The sequence below is a fragment of the Anomaloglossus baeobatrachus genome, unplaced genomic scaffold, assembly GCF_048569485.1.
Source record: "Anomaloglossus baeobatrachus isolate aAnoBae1 unplaced genomic scaffold, aAnoBae1.hap1 Scaffold_358, whole genome shotgun sequence".
NCBI classification, from domain to species: domain Eukaryota; kingdom Metazoa; phylum Chordata; class Amphibia; order Anura; family Aromobatidae; genus Anomaloglossus; species Anomaloglossus baeobatrachus.
In genome coordinates, this window is record NW_027442935.1 from 193,396 (window position 1) to 211,185 (window position 17,790).

Sequence of the window (17,790 nt, forward strand, 5' to 3'; positions counted from 1 at the left end):
AAATGGCCGCAGTGGGGATTGTGCCATTTCCCACCACCATCGGCTGTCCCGTGACATGATCACGGTGCGCCAATGTGTTTCCATGGTAGCGCGGGGTCAGCTGATGACCCCTGACACTGCCATGGTAAACTTCCTGGGAGAGCCGACAGATCGCCAGCACTCACAGGAAGCAGCATTTCTGAAATGCTTAGGAAATCGGACTATGCAGTGATAACATCCCCTAGGGGACTAGGAAAATAAATAAAAAATGTTAATAAAAAGTTTTTAAAAAATAATAGGAAGAAAAAAAATAACAAAAAAACCTAAAAATTCAAATTACCCTCCTGAATATAAAACAGTTAATAAAAATAAAAAAAAACTACGCATATTTGGTATCAAGAAAAAAGAGAACAAGAGTTTCTATAGAAGAAATTGTACAAAAAATTTTCTTATAAAGAAGGTGAACATCCATTTAGTCTAAAAACATATTAAAACACCAGGACCATGCCCCGAGATAGATAGACACCACTTAGGGACTCATGAAACTAATTACATTTTATGATTGTACAGATGGCACAATCATCATAATATCAGAATATAGTATCTCCATAGTGGACTATAACTAGGTACAACATGAAGTCAGATCCACTCAAAAAGCTTAAAGCATACAGAGATGTAATACTGGAGTAGGGCATGCAAAAGTGGCGGTGGTAAAGCTGAATTTGGTAACAGGTCACAGGAAATGGAACCTCGAAACGCCCAACGCACGTTTCGATACATCGGTTTTCAATCTTCATCAGGGGACAGGTGCCTCTAATCTCTAAGTGCTGTCTATCTATCTCGGGGCATTGTCCTGGTGTTTTAATATGTTTTTAGACTAAATGGATGTTCACCTTCTTCATAATAATTTTTTTTGAACAATTTTAGCACTATAAAACTCTTGTTCTCTTTTCTCTTAATACCATGGTTCTGAGTTTGTGCTGTATGTGGGGATTTAGCAGAATCCATGCCCACATCCAAATTTGTATGGTGTTATGGAGTTTTTTGCTCAAATATTTGGTATCGCTACGTTCAGAAATGCCTGATCAATCAAACTATAAAACTAGTTAATCTGATTAGTACACGGCGTGGCGAGAAAAAAAATTCCAAACACCAAAAATTGTGAGGGGGGTTTTATTTCCACAAACAGACTATCAAAACATAGCATGTGCACAAAAATGATTTAATTAAAAACGCCAGCTCAAGACGCAAAAAAAGCCATCACAGACCCAGATCCCAAAAAATGAGAACGCAACGGGGCTCGGAAAATGGCGACAAAGGCACAACTTCTGAATTTTTTAACCCCTTAGATAAAAGTAAGACTGTGTGTACATGTAGCAGATTTTTTTTCTGCAGAAAAAGCATGTCTTGGCAGAAAGAAGCTGCTGAAAAAAGCCCCGTGTGCACAGCACTTCAGGAGTCTCATAGACTTTGCTGGGAAGCTTTTTCCTTGCAGTATTGATTAATATCTGAAAGGAAAAAAGCATGAAAAAAGCAACGTGTGCACAGAGCCTATGTTTGGTATCTACGAACTCGTACCGACCTGAGGCTTCACACCAACATGTCAGTTTTACCATATAGTGAACACTGAGAAAAAAGACTCCAAAACCAATAGCGCAACTACACTTTTTTTCTGCAATTTCACCGCACTTGGATTTTTCCCCCCATTTTTCAGTGCACTATATGGTAAAAATAATGATTTCATTCAAAACTACAACTCGTCGTGTAAAACACAAGACCTCATATGGCAAGATTGACGGAAAAATAAAAAAGTTATGGCTCTTGGAAGAAGGAGAGGAAAAAATGTAAATGAAAAATGGAAGATTGCCTGGGGGTGAAGGGGCTATTCACTAAGGTAATGGTGACAAAACAGTTCACATTGTAAGTGAAGACCATGGAGCGAGGACACTAGATAATGATATCAGGCACCAGGAGCGGCTCTAGCAGTTTGCAAGTGTTGCAGTGGCGTAACTAGAGTTTGATGTGCCCTGGTGCAAAATTTGGATCGGGCCCCCCCCTCCACGTACACCAACACTTAGGGGTACTTGGCACGTTGCGACATTGCACCTGTGATATCGTCGGGGTCAAATCGAAAGTGACTCACATCCGGCGCCGGTAACGATGTCGCAACGTGTAAAGCCTAGGAGAGAAGATGAACGAGCATGAAACAGTCAAAAATCGTCGGTGATCTGTGTCACGTCGTTCATTTTCATAATGTCGGTGCGTACGCAGGTACGATGTTGTTTGTCGTTCCTGCAGCTCCACACATCGCTGTGTGTGAAGCCGCAGGAGCGACAAACATCTCCTTACCTACGTCTGGCGTCCACTGGCAAGGCGGAAGGGAGAAGGTGGGCGGGATGTTTACATCCCGCTCATCTCCGCCTCTCCGCTGCTATTGGCCAGCCGCTTTGTGACGTCGCTGTGACGCTGAACGCACCTCCCCCTTGAAGGAGGGATTGTTCGGCAGTCACAGCGACGTCACCAACCAGGTATGTGCGTGTGCAGCTGCCGTAACGATAATGTTCGCTATGGCAGCTCGCACTACATATCGCATGTGCGACGGGGGCGGGGGCTATCGCGCTCGGCATTGCTAGCATCGGCTAGCGATGTCGCAGCTTGCAAAGTACCCCTTAGGGTACGGGATAGTGACACTGACACTCGGAGTACAGGATAATGATGCTGACACTTGGCTCTAAAGGCCGCTTTACAAGCTGCGATCTCGCTAGCAAGATCGCTAGCGTTCGTACCGCCCCCATCGTTTGTGCGACACGGACAAATCGCTGCCCGTGGCGCACAAAATCGCGTGGACCCGTCACACTACTTACATGCCTAGCGACGTCGCTGTGACCGGCGAACCGCCTCCTTTCCAAGGGGGCGGTTCGTGCGGCGTCACAGCGACGTCACTAAGTGGCCACCCAATAGAAGTGGAGGGGCGGAAATGAGCAGGATGTAACATCCCGCCCACCTCCTTCCTTCCTCATTGCCGGCGGCCGCAGGTAAGGTGAGGTTCCTCGTTCCTGCGGTGTCACACATAGCGATGTGTGCTGCCTCAGGAATGACGAACAACATCGTACCTGCAGCAGCAACGATAATTGGGAATAGGGGGGCATGTCACCGATTAGCAATTTTGAACGTTTTTGCGACGATTCAAAATCGCTCATAGGTTTCACACGCAATGACATCGCTAACGCGGCCGGATGTCCGTCACAAATTCCGTGACCCCAATGACATCGCTTTAGCGATGTTGTAGCGTGTAAAGCGGCTTTTACCCTCAGCACCCAGGTTTCCCATGATCTGAAATCCCTCTATCAGCACAAAGCTTTGCCATGTTCTGATATCCATCTGGTCCTCGGCACCCAGCTTTCCCATGCTCTGCTATACATCATTCCCTCAGCACCCAGTTTTCCCATATCAGAGCATGGGAAAGCTGGATGCTGAGAGATGTACATTAGAGCATGGGAAAGCTGGGTGCTGAGGGTAAGAGCCTTTTTACCTCAGCACAAAACATTCCCATCCCATACTTGTATCTTTATCCTCCCTCGTATATAGTTCTCCAAATACAATAATGGTCCCCACATAGCCTTCCATATAGTATAAAGGATCCCACATAACCCTTCATATATTGGAATGCACCTCCATAGTCCTCCATGTATTATAATGAATTTCCCATAGTTCTCCATGTATTATAATTCACCCCATATTTCTCCATATATTATACTGCACCACAGTCCTCAATGTTTTATAACACACCTCCATAGTCCTCTATGTATAAAGTAGAAGAAAGAAAAATCCAGCTTCCGGAGTAGTAGTAAAACTGATGCAAAATTTTATTAAAGGACGTAAAAATTAATGTGATGACAAAAATAGGGAGCCCATATGCGGCGTAAGGCTACGCGTTTCGAACGCTGCCTGCGTTCTTTGTCAAGCCTGGCTTGACAAAGAACGCAGGCAGCGTTCGAAACGCGTAGCCTTACGCCGCATATGGCCTCCCTATTTTTATCATCACATTAATTTTTACGTCCTTTAATAAAATTTTGCATCAGTTTTACTACTACTCCGGAAGCTGGATTTTTCTTTCTTCTATTGGACCCTTGCACTGCCAGAGTGTTATCCTTGCATGCCGGACTTTGCCCCAGTTGAGCTGGATCACCTTTTTTCCTATGTATAAAGTAGCCTCCATAGTCCTCCATATATTATAATGTAGCCCCCATAGTCCTACAGTGCCTACAAGTAGTATTCAACCCCCTGCAGATTTAGCAGGTTTACACATTCGGAATTAACTTGACATTGTGACATTTGGACTGTAGATCAGCCTGGAAGTGTGAAATGCACTGCAGCAAAAAAGAATGTTATTTCTTTTTTTATTTTTTTTTTTTTTAAATTGTCAAAAGTTTATTCAGAGAGTCATTTATTATTAAACCCCTCAAACCACAAGAATTCTGTTTGGTTCCCCTAAAGTATTAAGAAGTATTTCAGGCACAAAGAACAATGAGCTTCACATGTTTGGATTAATTATCTCTTTTTCCAGCCTTTTCTGACTAATTAAGACCCTCCCCAAACTTGTGAACAGCACTCATACTTGGTCAACATGGGAAAGACAAAGGAGCATTCCAAGGCCATCAGAGACAATATCGTGGAGGGTCACAAAGCTGGCAAGGGGTACAAAACCCTTTCCAAGGAGTTGGGCCTACATGTCTCCACTGTTGGGAGCATCATCCGGAAGTGGAAGGCTTATGGAACTACTGTTAGCCTTCCATGGCCTGGACAGCCTTTGAAAGTTTCCACCCGTGCCGAGGCCAGGCTTGTCCGAAGAGTCAAGGCTAACCCAAGGACAACAAGGAAGGAGCTCCGGGAAGATCTCATGGCAGTGGGGACATTGGTTTCAGTCAATACCATAAGTAACGTACTCCACTGCAATGGTATCCGTTCCAGACGAGCCCGTAAGGTACCTTTACTTTCAAAGCGTCATGTCAAGGCTCGTCTACAGTTTCCTCATGATCACTTGGAGGACTCTGAGACAGACTGGTTCAAGGTTCTCTGGTCTGATGAGACCAAGATCGAAATCTTTGGTGCCAACCACACAAGTGACGTTTGGAGACTGGATGGCACTACATACGACCCCAAGAATACCATCCCTACAGTCAAGCATGGTGGTGGCAGCATCATGCTGTGGGGCTGTTTCTCAGCCAAGGGGCCTGGCCATCTGGTCCGCATCCATGGGAAGATGGATAGCACGGCCTACCTGGAGATTTTGGCCAAGAACCTCCACTCCTCCATCAAGGATCTTAAGATGGGTCGTCATTTCATCTTCCAACAAGACAACGACCCAAAGCACACAGCCAAGAAAACCAAGGCCTGGTTCAAGAGGGAAAAAAAAAAAGGTGTTGCAGTGGCCTAGTCAGTCTGCTGACCTTAACCCAATTGAAAACTTGTGGAAGGAGCTCAAGATTAAAGTCCACATGAGACACCCAAAGAACCAAGATAACTTGGAGAAGATCTGCATGGAGGAGTGGGCCAAGATAACTCCAGAGACCTGTGCCGGCCTGATCAGGTCTTATAAAAGACGATTATTAGCTGTAATTGCAAACAAGGGTTATTCCACAAAATATTAAACCTAGGGGTTGAATAATAATTGACCCACACTTTTATGGTGAAAATTTATTAAAATTTAACTGAGCAACATAACTTGTTGGTTTGTAAGATTTATGCATCTGTTAATAAATCCTGCTCTTGTTTGAAGTTTGCAGGCTCTAACTTATTTGCATCTTATCAAACCTGCTAAATCTGCAGGGGGTTGAATACTACTTGTAGGCACTGTATATGTATTACAATGCAGCCCCATAAACCTTCATATTGTATTATGCAGCCCCATATTCCTCCATGTATAATGTGTGACACCCTGGTGGTCACACAGAAAAGGCCCCCCCGCACAACACCTTCCCTCACAGGGTTACACCTAGCCAAAAAAACCCTAGTCACCCCCTCCAGAGCAGGACAGGCACACCAGTGGGCAGGACCAGGCGGATGGAGAACACCCACCTAGGGGTCTAGAGAACCCGGGGCAGGAAAAGAGTCAGTTCAGTTGAGTTTTGAGTTGAAGTGAAGTGGAGTGGAGTAGGAGGAGAGGAGAAGTGAACCTCAAGTGCAAAGCCAGAAAGGAAAGGCGTCGGGGTTGGAGCCCTGGCGTATTGGCTAGGCGGCAGACGATGGTCCGTGTCTGTCAGAAGACGGGAAGACGGCTGCCGGAGATCCGAGGTGGACCGAGGCAGGGTTGGAGCCCGCGGATACCGACACCGGAGAACCGACCCGGAAACCGTGCACAGAGACCCTGAAGCAGAGACCGGAACAACCGGCTTTGTTAATTAACCAGTTGGGGACAGGATTACAGGTCCTGTCCCACCCAAAGTCCCGAAAGCAGACAACCACCCACCAAGGGGAATAGGGCATCCGCCAGGGCCCGGTAGATCCCAAGGGTCAGTGTCAGCGGGCAAGGCTCCCAACCAAAGTACCGGGAGCGGACTCCCGTGTTCCACACCAGGAAGTCCACCACACCAAAAACAGTGCAGAGGAAAGTGACACAGACCATCACCCCGAGTGAGGGACCAGAATACACCCGGCTGTGGCGGCCGGCCACCAGCACCTTGGTTTACCATTGGACTTGTGTGATTCATTCATTCGTGAGTAAACTAACATTTCCCGGCATGACCGGGCGCGCCGGCCCCTGCAATCACCACCCTCAGCACAGAGACACTGGGCCCCAGGGCATCCATCCCTGCCCACGGAGGGGTTAACATCCATCTGCTATCCCATCGCCCCCGGGTGCCCCATAACAGCAGCCGTGGTGCCACACTTTACCACACACCGTAATTGGCGTCACAGAGTGTCTACAGCAAATCCCGTACAAATACGTTCCCTTTTTATTTGAAGTGTCCGCGCGACCCCCTGGGTCCGGAAGAATCCCTCGAGCCACACTATGGATCCGGATCCGAGCAGCCCGGCTGCTACTGACTTTGGGGCAGCACATAATGCACCACTATATTCCATGTATAAGGTGTCCTTCATGTTTATTATGCAGCCCCATAGACCTCCATGTATAGTGCAGCCCCATAGACCTCCATGTATCATGCAGCCCCATAGACTTCCATGTGTCATGCAGCCAGCCCCCCCCTCCCCAGGGCCTCCATGTGTCATGCAGCCAGCCCCCCCCAGGGCCTCCATGTGTCTTGCAGCCAGCCCCCCCAGGGCCTCCATGTGTCATGCAGCCGGCTCTCCCAGGGCCTGCATGTGTCATGCAGCCAGTCCTCCATGTGTCATGCAGCCAGCCCCTAGGGCCTCCATGTGTCCTGCAGCCAGGCCCGCCCCAAGGACTCCATGTGTCCTGCAGCCAGGCCCCCTCAAGGACTCCATGTGTCCTGCAGCCAGGCCCTCCCAAGAACTCCATGTGTCCTGCAGCCAGGCCCCCCCCCAAGGACTCCATGTGTCCTGCAGTCAGGCCCCCTCAAGGACTCCATATGTCCTGCAGCCAGCCCCCCCCCCCCAAGGACTCCATGTGTCCTGCAACCAGCTTTCCCGTGTACTCACTAGTTTATAAAAAAAAAATAAAAAAATAAGTACTCACCTGATTTTTCCTTACACCGCAGCTCTGTCCTCACCTTTACTTGTTTCACCGCTGCTCGTCATCACTTCTGTCCTCGTTCCTCCGTGGCTCCGGTCGGCGTCCTCCTGCGCTCTGTGCTCAAATCACATACAGCAGTCGTACAGGAGTGACGTCACCAAGCAGGCACGGGGGAAGACTGATGATGCGTAGAGCAGCGCCGGCAGCTCTATGCAATATCAAATCAGTGTGCGGCGACGGGAGCGCGGTGACTGGAGCGCGGTGACACCACCGCTGACACCAGGCAGGGTGGCCCGGTGTCAGTGGCGCCCGCATCATATAGCGGCTGCAGCGCCGTGAGTTCTGCGGCAGAACAGCGCAGCTTCTCTCTCACAGAAAGGAGCTGGCTGCTGATCTGCCGGGCAGACGCGGGCCCTTAACCTCCCGGGCCCGGTCACAATGGCGACCGCTGCAACCGCGGTAGTTATGCCCCTGCAGTGTTGTATTTCGCATCTTCCTAGGTTCATGTCTCAGAGCGTCGGTCACCAGTATTATGTAGTAAGACCCTCAGTGGAGAATCGTAAATGAGCCTGTCAGTCAGTGCTATTAGGGGCTCTGTCCGGCACAATCCCTGACAGCCACATGCAGATGGAGGAGCAGTGCCATTATGTATGAAGAAGCTCCCACCTTGTAGAAAGTGGAAAACTTGAATTATAAATTCATTTGTAAAGTGATTTTATCGAGTTGTTAAAAAAAAGAAGAAGAGGTAAGGGAGAATGTGATACATAGTAGAAACAAGCATTACTCACCTGCTGAATCCATTGCTATGTCAGGTCTAACACTTTAGTGCTCCACACCGATCTGAGTCTACTTCTCTGCTGTGATGACGAACCCGATATCACACATGAGCGTTACATCACCTATACTGTGAGGCCAGTGATGGGCTGCAGCGGTCACATGTTGTATATGGCACATTATGGCTGCAGTTGTGCCGCCCTGGCAAAACCAGGGTGTCACAGAAGTCTGCATTTGTCTTTTTTTTGGTGCAGATTTCACTCTCCCTTGGGGAGTTTCCCACACACAAACACACCAGCCAATCAGGCCCCACTCACCCCCTCCTCAGGAAACAGGAGGGGGGAGAGAGGAGCTTAGAAAAGAGCAGAGTTTGAGCTGAAGTCAGTCTGCAGGAGGAGAGAGGGCTGGAAGCAGCCCCTGTGTGGGGCTAGGGAGAGTGGCAGTGAGGGCCTCAGGAATAGGCCAGCCGCTTGTGGGGACCCGAAGTGGACCGGGAGAGGGTAATGGCCCCCTGGTGCCGACTGTCGGGACCCAGTCCGGACCTGTGTACGAAGCAGACACAGACCTCAGGCAGGAGAAGAGCACCTGAAGTACACACACGGGTGTGGGACACGTCCTCACAGCATCCGTGGGCACCAGTTACCAGCAACTTGGTTAATTCCTGGACTTGTGTCAGTTATTGCTTTATACTGTGAGTACTCCTGCAGCACCCGGTCCAAGCCGTGCACTGCATCTGTCACTCCCCAATCCACAACTCCCAATTGGGCACGGTCCCCAGAGGCAGCGGCGGTGCCACCATCTCATCACCGCAACCCATGGGTGGCTTCACGGACAATTTCCCTTACCTAATCCCCTTTTTGCTGTGGAGCCAGGGATCACAGACCGGGTTCGCCACCGTACCCCTACAAAAGTGACCCCTTGGCCTGGATCTGAGTACCCTACCCCTGGGCGACACAAATTGGCATCACAAACAGGATTGAACAAGTCCACTTACTGGTGGAAGATCGCCTTGAAGTCAGCGGTGATCCATTGTGAAATTTGCGAAATCCACCATCTTGTCGCCATCTTCTGGCGCGTAAACTCCCGCCAAAGCCTTCTTCCCCGAGCGGTGGGCGCGAAAAAAAAAAAGGCTCTGCCCCCTGAGAACGCGGGCAGAATTGAAGCTCCGGAGAACCGGAAGCGAAAGAGAGACTTTAAAAGTTGCTAGAAGGACTGCTCCCGAGTACCAAGGGGGAGCAGCAGGAAGGGACTGCAGTTCATGTAACCAGGACTGTAAAGGCAGGGGCACCAGGACTTTGCCTAATTCCGTTCCTGGACAAGCGAGCCGCAACCCTGATGACATCATACCCGGCCCTGGCAGTCCGCCCGGCTGCAACAGCAACAGAGATGATGTCGGCTCCGGCAGTCCGCCCGGCCGCAACGGTGATGATGTCGGCTCTGGCAGTCCGCCAGGCCACAACGGAGGCGGCACCCGACCGGAAGTCTGTCCCAGATGCAGCGCCAGCCGCTCCCAGGTACCCCGTCCCGGCTGTGGAGCAGCTGGGGTGCACCTGCAGAGAGGAGGAGCAGGCCACTGAGCGATGGGGTCCTCGGCAGTTAGCGAGGCCGGTTGTAGCCGGCGCCGAGGGCATCCGAGTGGGCCTGGCTCCTGAGCAGGAGGCAGAGCACGAACCCGTGCCCCGTACTGGGAGTGGCAGCAGCACCAGTGGTAGCAGAACATGGACGGCTACCCGCAAGTTCAAAGTTCAAGTTGACTGTTTTATGGACTGTCACCCCTGTTGAATGTCCTCAGGTTCACAGAGGAGGCCATCTGCACCGCAGGTGGGGGGTGGCAGGATAGTTAAAAGTTTGAGCAAACGTACCTCCCGATGTGGGAAGATGCATGTTTGTAATGTTTAACTTTTCTTTTTCCCGTTAAATAATAAATGTTGGTAGCTGGACAGCCCGCGGACGGTCTGTATTTTACCAAGGGGGAGTGTGCCGCCCTGGCAAAACCAGGGTGTCACAGAAGTCTGCATCTGTCTTTTTTTTTTGGAGCAGATCTCACTCTCCCTTGGGGAGTTTCCCACACACAAACACAACAGCCAGTCAGGCCCCACTCACCCCCTCCTCAGGAAACGGGAGGGGGGAGAGAGGAGCTTAGAAAAGAGCAGAGTTTGAGCTGAAGTCCGTCTGCAGGAGGAGAGATGTCTGGAAGCAGCCCCTGTGTGGGGCTAGGGAGAGTGGCAGTGAGGGCCTCAGGAATAGGCCAGCCGCTTGTGGGGACCCGAAGTGGACCGGGAGAGGGTAGTGGCCCCCCGGTGCCGAATGTCGGGACCCAGTCCGGACCTGTGTACGAAGCAGACACAAACCTCAGGCAGGAGACGAGCACCTGAGGTACACACACGGGTGTGGGACCCATCCTCACAGCATCCGTGGGCACCAGTTACCAGCAATTTGGTTGATTCCTGGACTTGTGTTAGTTATTGCTTTATATTGTGAGTACTCCTGCAGCACCCGGTCCAAGCCATGGACTGCATCCGTCACTCCCCAATCCACAACTCCCAATTGGGCCCCAAGACTACACCTCCCCTACCTTTGGAGGGGATTCCATCTTGCTGCCCCACACCACCAGTCCCGGGCACGGTCCCCAGAGGCAGCGACGGTGCCACCATCTCATCACCGCAACCCACGGGTGGCGTCACGGACAATCTCCCTTACCCAATCCCCTTTTTGCTGTGGAGCCAGGGATCACAGACCGGGTCACGCCACCGTACACCTACAAAAGTGAGCCTTGGCCCGGATCTGAGTACCCTACCCCTGGGCGACACACAGTCAGGTACAGAAGGCCGGAGATCAGAAGCAGCTGGGGCTGTGACTGGCGAGTAATGCTTCTCATTTATTTTTTCCAGAATCACATACTTCCCCCGGCCCCGGGAGGTGGTGAAACGAAATTCTGCCCCAACTTCTCTAAAAAGTCTAATTAATCGAATGCCCCATTAAGTCAAAGTTGGAAGCAGAGTAAGACATTAATGACCCCTGTAACAGACCACAGGCCCAGCTCTAAGAAAGAAGTAAATCCACTAAGTCTGTCCATAGTAAGTTCTGCTAAGTGAATATTGAAAGAAGGTAAAATAATAGGTGACATCCCGGCCTCCTGATCAATGCTGAGGGACGTCATGTAGGGGGAACAATTGTGGTGTTTAGGCATTTCCTAAATATATCTGTAAATTATCACTTTCCAATAATCTTTAGACAATGTTCCCATGGAGCAGACTTGCTGTGGACCTCCGGCAGTGGAGGACCCGCATGATCCCGGACTGGTAAATCCCGCTGTATCATTGTGATAAATGTGCGGAGAAGCTGCATATGTCACCTTTGTTGTGATTGAGGCTCGCACTTATCAGCAGCATAAATTACATACTGGGGTCACAAACCTGCAGCTATCATCAGTTTACACTGCGGATATGAGATTTCTGAAAATACGTAAAACGCAGAGGATTTCACTGATAACACTAATTATAGCAAAAAGCAATTTAAATACCCCAAATGACACATACTGTACATATAATAGCTGGGTAATTGTCCTGGTGTGTGTGGCTTCTGCTGCACACACTGGGACCTGGGCTGCCTCTTATTCACAGTTGCCTCTGTTTGCGACATGGAAGCGGTTATATACAGGTTACAGGTACAGTACAGACCAAAAGTTTGGACACATCTCATTCAAAGAGCTTTCTTTATTTTCCTGACTCTAAAAATTGTAGATTCATATTGAAGGCATCAAAACTATGAATTAAAACATGTGGAATGAAATACTTACAAAAGTGTAAAACTACTGAAAATATGTCTTATATCTTAGGTTCTTCAAAGTAGCCACCTTTTCCTTTGATTACTACTTTGCACACTCTTGGCATTCTCTTGATGAGCTTCAAGAGGTAATCACCGGAAATGGTCTTCCAACAGTTTTGAAGGAGTTCCCAGAGATGCTTAGCACTTGTTGGCCCTTTTCCCTTCACTCTGCGGTCCAGCTCATCCCAAACCATCTCGATTGGATTCAGGTCTGGTGACTGTGGAGACCAGGTCATCTGGCATAGCACCCCATCACTCTCCTTCTTAGTCAAATAGCCCTTAGACAGCCTGGAGGTGTGTTTGAGGTCATTGTCCTGTTGAAAAATAAATTATGGTCCAACTAAACGCAAACCGGATGGAATAGCATGCCACTGCAAGATGCTGTGGTAGGCATGCTGGTTCAGTATGCCTTCAATTTTGAATAAATCACCAACAGTGTCAGCAGCAAAGCACCCCCACACCATCACACCTCCTCCTCCATGCTTAACGGTGGGATCCAGGCATGTAGAGTCCATCTGTTCACCTTTTCTGCGTCGCACAAAGACACGGTGGTTGGATCCAAAGATCTCAAATTTGGACTCATCAGACCAAAGCACAGATTTCCACTGGTCTAATGTCCATTCCTTGTGTTCTTTAGCCCAAACAAGTCTCCTCTGCTTGTTGTCTGTCCTTAGCAGTGGTTTCCTAGCAGTTATTTTACCATGAGGGCCTGCTGCACAAAGTCTCCTCTTAACAGTTGTTCTAGAGATGAGAAGGTGTGTCCAAATTTTTGGTCTCTACTGTATGTGTTGCTCTAATAATCTATTAATTTATCTAGGAGGCCGCATGGCACAATGAAATGTAAAATATAGAGTAGGACCCCCCTATTGAGATTTGCCGTGATGTGGCAGGGGTGGCTCAAAAAATGGATCAACTATTTGCTAAAAATCTCATTTTGTATTATAGTGCAGTTGGAATAAATCTGTGAATTTACACTTTTATTTGATGCATACCACTCTGAGATTGTGCTGGCTCCCTTTTCTCATTATGGAGAGAGAACTGAAGGCGCTGCATATGTCTTCAGAATGTGAGTACACTCCTAGGAACGTAACTGATCTGCAATATGCTGCAACTGAGGAATTAAAGGGTAAGTTGGACATTACAATGAAAATGTCTGACAAGGGTGGAGTAGTGATAGTGATGGATTTTTCTGCATACAGGTCACAAATAATTGACCTTCTGAATGATACCAGTACATATGTAAAATTAAATAACAATCCCTCTGTGAAATGTATTAAAGACACAAATAAAATCATTGACGGGATATCTTTGGGAGCGCTCACTAAAGCTCAGGGTGATTACTTGCATGTGGATCATCCTGTTCTTCCTATTACGCATGCCCTCCCAAAGATGCACAAATCCACACCCCATGAGACCCATTATTTCTGGGATTGGCTCCATTACGGGGTGACTGGGAGAGCGGCTTCATTCATTACTTCAGCCTCTAGTCCAGCGCACACCAGGTTTTCTGAAGGATTCTACTGATGTTTTGGAGCAACTTTCACATTTTTCATGGTCTCTTGGTTGAGCTGTGATGTTACCTCACTATTTCTATCCCACACAATATTGCTCTGGATGCATTGATATTTCATTTAAAGAAATATTCCAACTTTTCTGAAGATTTACAGCATTATATGTTGGATGTGACTTTTTTTTTCTCATGACTCATATTTTTTTTCCTTTTGATAATTATTTTTTTTTCTGCAATGTAAGGATGTGTCCATGGTGCCAAATACTCCCCTTCCCTTGCAAATCTGGGAAGAATGTTAATTTCTTTTTTTTCACAGAATAATCCCTTTATTGTCCTTTTGTTCTGGTATGCCTGATTCATAGACGACATGCTCATCATTTCTGCCATACCAGAGTTTATGTCTTATATCAATTCAAATCAATGTAATCTATTTTTTTCAGCATAATTCAACATCAATTTCTTTTTTGGATTTGCAGAGTGGAAAACAAATCCTAGAAAGGAAGAGAGAGGTGGCGCTTTTCCCGTTGCAGTATTTAGTGACCATAAGGAGTGCTTGAATGGTAATGCACTCACCTTGGGGTAAAATGGATCGTGGATGTAATCCAGGGAACCCGTCTATCCAACGGCGGCATCTGGTCGGCCCATTGAATTGGAGTCCTTCACTGGGCTCTGAGCAGAAAACAAAAAGACAAAAGGAGAAGGGCGGTCCGCACACAATCCGGTGGATTTGACGTATAGGTACAAAATGACCAGATCCACTTATACTGATCCTTTCTTTATTAAAAAAAAATAACAAAGACATTATTAGTATAAGTGGATCTGGTCATTTTGTGCCTATACGTCTAAGCCACCGGATTGTGTGCGGATCGTCCTTCTCCTCTTGTCTTTTTATTTTTTTTGGATTTACATTTGAATGATAAAATGTCCACCTCTACCTTTTGTAAACCCCTTTCTGGTAACAGTGTATTGCATGCGGCTAGCAGTCAGCGAGGTGGTGACATTAGACGTAAATTATTAACACGAGAGGCGTACTGGAAATTTTATTTAGATACTGCCTCACAGCATGGTCTGAATACCGTTCATATATGTTACCTTATTGGTTTTGGATAATATACATTCATATATTTAGATGTTCTGTGTTTCAGCTTGTATTTGAATATTTGGTTATTGATTTTTTTTAATGTGCTCAGTCATTTAAAACTCTTTTTTCGACTTCCGGTTCCGGCACTGTGATGTGAGGACGCGGGAGACAGAGCCCCGCACGTTCCTCAGCCCCACACACCGACTACAGGAGCCTCACGGCCGGGGGAGGAGGCGGAGAAGGGGAGGCGAGGAGCGGTAGGTGACCGTGCATGGAGCGGTACCTCCTCCGGAGCGGTGGCAGACAGCTGGAGCAGGGTGCTGGAGAGAAAGCAGTGCACATGGAGCGCAAAATGGCGGCCGCGGGCCGCGGCGGTGTGCAGGGAGGTGAGCGGGGACGGATGGAGGAGGAGGAGGGGGAGCAGCTGAGAGAGCAGCAAAGAGCTCGGCAACACGTGCAACAGGCAGCCGAGCAGCACGAACAGCAGGCAGCCGAGCAGCAGACAGCCCAGCAACTCCAGCAGCAGACAACCCAGCAACTCCAGCAGCAGACAGCCCAGCAGCACGAGCAGCAGACAGCCCAGCAGCACGAGCAGCAGACAGCCCAGCAGCACGAGCAGCAGACAGCCCAGCAGCACCAGCAGCAGACAGCCCGGCAGCACCAGCAGCAGACAGCCCAGCAGCAGACAGCCCAGCAGCAGACAGCCCAGCAGCACCAGCAGCAGACAGCCCAGCAGCACCAGCAGCAGACAGCCCAGCAGCAGATAGCCCAGCAGCACCAGCAGCAGACAGCCCAGCAGCAGACAGCCCAGCAGCAGACAGCCCAGCAGCACGAGCAGTTCCCAGGCCTGCAAATTGATTATGACCGTCTGGCTGGAGCAGTGGCAGTGCACCTGGCAGACAAGATCAAAGACTCTCTAGAGGCTATGGTGGGGGCAGTGCTAGCACCCTTAAAGGAACAGATCGCACAGCAGGGAGCCAGGATGTCAGAGATGGAGCAAAGAATCTCTGACACAGAGGACGAGGTGGCAGCATTAAAGGGGCAGCTGCAGGAGATGGTGGAGGGATCCCAGGCCATGAGAGACAAACTAGAGGATCTGGAAAACCGCTCCAGAAGAAGCAATTTAAGGCTGGTGGGTTTGCCGGAATCTATAAGCATGCGGCAATTGGACAACATATGTGAAGCAGAGCTCCCCAAGGCGCTAGGTCTAACGCACAAATGCAGGGTGGAAAGAGCGCACAGAGTGGGCCCTGTAAGAGAGCGTCCAGGCACAGGAGGAACAAATGGGAAGGAAGACAGCACGGGAGTGACGGGACCAGCCAGGCCGCGCCAAGTGATAATAAAATACTTGGAATACAAAGACAAAGAAGAGATACTGTGAGCGTTTAGAGGAAGGAGGACCCCACTGTCTCTACAAGGGCATAAGGTGCTGATCTTCGGTGACTACTCGGCGGAGGTTACACGCAAAAGGAAAGCCTTTAGTAAGATTTGTACCGCGCTGTATCGTAAAGGCCTAAAATTCCAACTGCTGTATCCTGCAATACTGAGAGTAACAAGACGTGATGGATCCCTTTTTGCGACGAAAGACTTGAGTGAGGCGGAGAGATGGATGGAGGAGATGGAGAACAGAAACCAGACGGAGGACTTCCTGGAGAGGCAACATACTCGGCAAGGAAGAGAGGAGGAGAGCCGGGCATCGGGCCGGAACGACTGGATGGAGGGGAAGGGAGATACATGCAGGAAGTCCAGAAGCAAGGAGGTCGCCGTCGCGTTGGCCTGGAGGCCAGAAGAGGGGAGCGCCATGAGAGAGGCTGCAGGGAGAAGAATCGATATTTTTGAACTGAACTGAGGGGCCCAAGAGAGAGGGGACTGACGGAATGCAGGGGATGAGTAACATCTACTGTTTATTATTGCATCTTTACTTTCTGCTTCCGCTTCCTACTTCCTCTTCCGCCTCCCCTTCCGCTTCCTGCTTCCCCTTTCACTACCTCTTTCGCTTCCTACTTCCTCTTCCACCTCATACTGCCTCTTCCACTTTTCTTGCACTTCCTTTACCATCCCATCTACCCCTTCCTACTTCTTTTTCCACTTCCTCTTCTAATTCCTACTTCCTCTTCCACTTCCATTTCCTACTTCCTCTTCCACCTCCTACTTCCACTTCCTCTTCCACTTCCTACTTACTTCCACTTCCTACTTTCACCTCCTGTCCCACTTCCTCTTTCACTTCTTACTTCCTTTTCCACTTGTACTTCCTTTTCCACTTCCTACTTCCTCTTTCATTTCCTCTTCCACTTCCTATTTCCTCTTCCACTTCCTTTTCCACTTCCTACTTCCACTTCCTCTTCCACTTCCTCTTCCACTTCCACTTCCTTTTCCACTTCCTCTTCCACTTCCTACTTCCTCTTCCACTTCCTATTTCCTTTTCCACTTCCTCTTCCACTTTCTACTTCCTCTTCCACTTCCTTTTCAACTTCCTACTTCCTCTTCCTCTTCCTTTTCCACTTCCTACTTCCTCTTCCACTTCCTTTTCCACTTCCTACTTCCTTTTCCACTTCATACTTCCTTTTCCACTTCCTCTTCCACTTCCTTTTCCACTTCCTACTTCCTCTTCCACTTCCTTTTCCACTTCCTACTTCCTCTTCCTTTTTTTCCCCCTCTTGTAGGCTTTTCCTTTCTTTTCTCTTCAGTTCCCCTCACCTCTTCAATCTATATGGACCAAGGTGCCCTGCCCCATCGGGGGTGTAGGGGATCCTAACATCTATGGGGGACCGGGTTTCTCTCTTTTTAGTATCTACTGATAAATCGCTCTTCTGGTAGCCAGGTCACTTATGCTGATGGGAGGTGAAGTGAAATTGAGACCAGAGGTAACAAATAATAGGTATGGGCAATGAGGGAGGGGGTATTGTATGCTGGCACGGTTATTGACCAGGAAGGCCTTGCTCTGGTGTGTTAGATAACAGAACA